The sequence below is a fragment of the Haliaeetus albicilla genome, chromosome 22 (assembly GCF_947461875.1).
Source record: "Haliaeetus albicilla chromosome 22, bHalAlb1.1, whole genome shotgun sequence".
Taxonomy (NCBI): Eukaryota; Metazoa; Chordata; class Aves; order Accipitriformes; family Accipitridae; genus Haliaeetus; species Haliaeetus albicilla.
In genome coordinates, this window is record NC_091504.1 from 8,228,533 (window position 1) to 8,234,546 (window position 6,014).

The following is a 6,014-nucleotide window of genomic DNA, read 5'->3' on the forward strand; positions in this document are numbered from 1 at the left end:
AATACCTTCACCATCTGCATTCCGCTGGGTTCTAATACATGTATGTAATAAACAATTTTGAGCTGTTTTTAGTTTGATGATCCCTGTTTTCTGGTGGAAATGCAGATGCCAAGAGCAAATAGAAGCCTCCTGACAGAAACATTTGCCACATTATCTTGCCTAGGCCCTGTGAAAGTAACTGAACCCCACAGTGAAAAATCATTAAGTTAGAGCCTTGTGCAAGAGTTTAATACTAGATTAGAGGTACTGACCAGGAATCAAATAAGATGTGTCACACAATGCAGAGAACAAATGGTATTTCTTCACTATGAATAGGAATAAAGACACAAATAAAGGGTGCTGTTCTGTAGACCCTAATGGCCACCCAGCCTGAATGGTATGCTGGTTATGTTTCTTTTACCCCTATAACAAAAACAGATATCAGATTTTTCATTTCCCTTGTAATTCTCCATATTGTCTACCAGCATGTAGTCAATTAAACCACTGTTTCCTCTTAAAGCACGTGACTAATTACAAGTGTGGGCAGACTGGTTCAACGAGATAATAAAGCCTGGAATATTTGCTCAAAAATCCTGTTCAGAATGCATCTTTTTCTAACTAGGAAAGCAGCCAAGGTGTCTTCAAAAAAAAGCCCCGCTGTCCCATGTCCCTAGTGTACTTTTACACATACATCCCTGGCATGGCAGTCACACATCCATACCAACCTGCAGGAGATCTGTTCTTTTGGTAATCTCTCATTTCATTCTCACCTAGCTCATCTGACAGCTACTTGCTGCGTATCACTTTAATATGAAATGCAAATTGCTTTTCTTATTTACTTCCTTGAATAGAGTGCAAATATCACATCCTGTGATGGAATGAGTGACTGACTGATTCCTGCAGGCATATACCTGCATTTTCTGGTAGGTTATCAAACTACTTAAAATTACAAGCTTTATATTAGCTTTATAGATACAGTGACTTGAGTTTATAAAGGTAGAGTCGCAATAAATGTTCTTTTGCCTATCTAGTCTTCAGAGTACTTAGTTGGAGAAAGATAAATATGGTGTAGTCATCGCTTACATCTGAGGTTCTGAAAATAGGGAGAGATGAATGCATCTATGAGAAATGCATTTTGTGAGAGAACTTCCTTCTGCTTGTAAAATTTTTCATATTTATTCAATAACAATTATGCTTTTAAAGGCTCTTCCCCTCTTTTCTTCCTGTGACATTTCAGAAAGTTTGGAAATGCTGTTTGCAGTTTATTCTGGAAATGGTCTACTTATGCTCAGTGAGTCAAAAATCTAGACCCAGCACCGGTTTCCTAAGACTGCTTGGCTTAAATTGTCAATTTGTATGCATCCCAGCAATATTTGCTCTCAAGAGCAGCACTGAGTTAGCAGATTTTTGTTCCAAGACACTTTTGGTTTTAATTCCTTTGTCATCCCTGTTAATATCTCAGGATGTTTGCCAAAACAGACTAACCAGTTAGCCATTATGTTATTCATTGGGTTACACTGCAGAGCACTTAAAAAACCCAAAGTGCTACACAGCTTTTGAGTCATGTCTGTTCCTGTGAACATCACCAAACGTGTTCTCCCTGACAGATATACACTACATACGCGTGTAGGCACTTAGGATCCATCTCGTCTTCCTACCCTTGACAGATTGCTGCAAGTGCAATAAATAGACAGACAGAAGCCTAAATCCTTCTGACTAGTTGAACTTCACTAATCCCAGAAGTCACCAACCCAAGTGTCTCAAGCTAACCTCACAAGAACCAGCTGCTACCTTGGCTACTCTTATTGCCACATAATATACGTAGTACAAACCTTTTAAAAATTGTATTACTTTTTTTTTTCATTTGCACTGAAAAAATTAACATGGAATATCTCCGTAATAAATATTTGCACCCATCACACCTGCACTGTGGGGGAATGGACTAACAGTAGTCATAAACCCCATGTGACTTCAAAGGGTTCAGACTGCTGAAGCTGTGCTATATCGTCAGATGATAAATTATTGCCATTTTTAATAGCAAGGTAATTTGCTTCTTGTGTTTGTTCTCCTGTTTGCTTCATTTCTAAAGTGCAACCCCTGCTACAGTGGAGATGAAAGGAGTCAGTCACAGAATGAGCTCAATTTGGAAGCAATTCTAGGTAGCCTGAAATGCTACTGCAGGTAGCCTAGTGCTGAGCCCTCAGCCTGTTATGATGCTGCTGAGAATCACCTGTGCTTTGCTCTCTGCACTGAAGATGAAAAGACTAGGGTGTTTCAAAGGTAGGACTCCCTGGCTCCAAGCTAAGCGTTCCTCTAAAGACCACCATGCTCTAAAATATAAAATTAATTTTATTCTGTTTAGTACATGCTGTGATGTGAACTGTACACCTGCCTAACCTCATCTAATGTGAGCCGCTCTCCCCTTTATGCTAAGACTACAGCTAGCACTGGATAGAACCATAGCACATAATTTTTTCACCAAGCTTTCCACCCTCAGTCTTCCTTTCTGAAGGGAGAATGGCATGGAAAGACCCTTTTAAAAATGCTTCTTTTTCCACCCATAGCACCCTCTACCACTCCAAACTCTGTACACTTCTTTCAAATGCTGCCTTTTAATCTCACTAGCTGCTTTTTATCTGCTTTATTCCTTTTCTTCCCACCCAAAACCCCCTAAGGAAAGTATGAAGGCAAAAAGAAGTGACCTAGTTAGAGGAAATTTTTACACACCTTCCCAAAGAGAGTCTCTCCTGACTGATTTGTATTGGCTTAGACATATTTTCAGACAAATACAGGTATACATTATAGAAATAAATTTTGTACTTCCAGCTGGTTCTACAGATACAGACATAGAAGAGGAAGAAGGCCAGTAAGCTAATCAGAAAGAGAAGAGCCAGTATGTATGGCTTATAAGATTCCCAGTGAGTTCCCATAGGCCAATTCAAATTAGTAATTATTAGACATGTTTTTCCACAACTAAAAATTTTCAAATTACAGGAAAAGGGTCAAACACCTGTTAATTATGTTCACGCCCTAATTTTCAGGGCTGGGCTGAACTTTAGGTTCAAGACAGAGATGGAGCTAGTATTAGATCTAGACATCAGCATGCACGTTCCTTTCATGATATTCACCGTGGTAACAGAAAAAAAAAATGGCAAGCTTGGCTGACCTCCACTGGGTGGAGAAAACAGAAATATACTGATTTAGAACCTGACTTACTTAGACTAAAACCTAATTTAGTTTTGGAGCTGTGTCTTCATACCAAAGCCCAGGACAGCTTAGCTTCTGAGATTCATTCAGTCCAGCGTGGTCATAAGGTGGTTTGCCAGCACCTGCACACACATATACTTTAGAATCTGTATTTTGGGGAGGTGTGTTTGTGACATGCTTGAAATTGAGACTGGTTGTCTTTAACAACAGGTAGTTATCTCCATTAATGGGGAAATCTTGTGTCACCACAAACACACACTGAAATTCTGACAATGCCCACCCTTCCCTCTTTGAAAAGTTGTAGAAAAACTTATATTCCATGCAGTACTTAATATTAGTGCAGTGGGAGGGGCTGCTTTAGAGAGGAAAGTAAATTGCAAAGTAAATGCCCTGTATGGAGAGGAAAGACTATTCAGTTTTCAAATACTGTTTTGTTTTGGATTTTTTTTTCATTCCAGTTTGCATGAGGTTTCTGTTCCCTATGGATTTCTAAAGGTAGCTTTTGGCCTGTGGATTCTACACCCCACATTGTGATCCAGGCCTCTCTTGTAAGCTACAGAAAAGACAGGGCGAGTTTGGGAACTGGGTGGAAGCCTTCTGCTTAAGCCCTTAGTACAGGATGTTCCCTGCAAAAAGTTTAAGGCATTTGAGCAAAAGACAAAGCAGGATCCTGAATGGACTCCCAGAGTACTCTGCTTGCTGAGTTTAGACCATTAAAACCATATGGTTAGTCCACACTGGAGTTTCAACTGGATAGTCTTGTTTCCAGCTCGAAACAGAAGCAGGACACATGCAGGTCTCCACTGCTGAATGAAAGTGGAGGCATAATAAGCCATTTGCTAAGATCTTTAAATGCACTGGTTTGTGCTAAGGGAGTTTTCCAGTTCATTTCTGAAATAAAAGTACATTTTTCCACTTGCAAGGTACCTAAGACAGCAGCACACTTACATATACCAGGTACACTTACCCTGGGAGTGAGGCATTACCCCCCTGCTTTAGCACTGGCCATGGAAAGACCAGCTTCTGCAATACAGCCTCGGGCATGGGGCTCCACAGCCCCACTCCCCCATTCACACAGGGGTGATACCTGCCCTTGTATCACATCATTTACAGAAGCAAATGCCTGAAAATAAGGAGACAGCTAACTGAGCTCATCATCAGTCTCATGCAGGCTGAACAGACGTAAACACACATCAGGCAAATGTAATGAACCATTCCACAGTGTGAACGGGGCTTTCCCAATGCTTCCTCTGTGAATTCCCCTCTCCCCCACTCACCAAGTAGCTCAAGGAAATTGTGCGCAATGCAGCCCAGCAGTAGGCTTGATTTTTTTGCAATAAAAATATGAAACTTCTCTATCAAGCGACATTTGCACACAGGGGAAAAAAAAGAAAGAGTTTAATTGCATCCCCCATCCTAAGAGGACAGGAGCATCTGCTGCCAGGCAGCAGCAGCAGGCCTGCCCTCTGCTTTCACAGATGTCAAAGTCCGTGCCAGAGCCATGTCTCCAGGGGCAACAGAGGCTTGGATTTTAAGATTAGCCCCACCAGCATGGGAGCAGACTGCACGCCTAAAAGATGTATTTTATTCCCAATATAAACATTTTGAAATTTCATTTGCAATATAATGACATACAGGCAATATTTTCCTCAGTGATGGGTATGGCTCAGAACAGAGCAATGAAACACTGAAACAACGTCCTGAAGTTAGCATTTACACTCCCCCCAGCAACTAGCCCCTAAACCGTGGCAAAACCCCTCCAATTAATTTCCTCTGCTATTTAACCTGTTAGAATTTAGTAGAAAACTGAGGGGTGCCTGCTTTTACTGTTGCTCTTTGAGTGGTTATGGCTTTCCAAACAGTCTCTTTTGTTTGGTCAGTTCTAGAGCTGCAAATGGGCTGCAAGCGCCAAGAGCGAGCTACTGCAGTCTAGAGAAAGAAATACGAAACTTAAGAAGTGCTTGGAGCAGTCAGTATGGCTGGAGGAAGTGACAGGACTAAGCACTTGATGAAGCACAGTGAATAAAGCAGGTGCCCTTACCACTGTTAACAAAATAGTTCTTTGATTCAAAATAGAACTACAGAGATTAGAAACGTTTTTACTGAAAACGAGGGGTCTGGCATATAGTTCCTGGTTAGAAAAAACAACTACCGTACAGGCAGATAGAGGAACGGAGGATTTGCTTTTTTTAATCATGTATTTGACTTGGATATTTCTTGAAAGCAAAAATTTCCAGATTTGTAAACTAAGGCTCTCTGAGAGTTTTCGTCCTAACTGTTAGCCAAGGGGTATCACAGAATCCAAGCCACTGAAGCTACCGTTAGGAAATCCTGGAACTGACTAAATAGATTTTCACCCCCCCGTCGCCACCCCCCCCAATTTAGTTATTTTTCACTTCTGGAAAATGGACAAAATCCTAATCCTCCAAATGAAGATGATGAAGCTGCAGTGGCTGTAAAGGCCGTATTTACGTCCCTGTCTGTGAGAATCTGCCAGAGATGGTGATGGGAAAACGCCAGACTGAAGACCGGAGAGCACGTCCTCCCTGAGGCTAAAGCCAGCTCAGACACCTCGACGTCAACCGTACGGGGACAGGCCACAGCTTATTATCGAAACAACAGACTTCAAAAGTACTTCTTTCCATCTTCCTAGTCGTAAATGGCTCCTCAGCTCACGGGGCTGAGCCCAGACAGCACCCACAGCACCCACCGGGGGCCGGGCGCGGCGGGCACCTCCCGGCTCCGCCGGCCTTGCCTGACTGAGGGCCGGCGGGAAACGGCGGGAAGCGGCCGCCGGGCGCTGCGCCGCCGCCGGGCGGCAGAGGGCG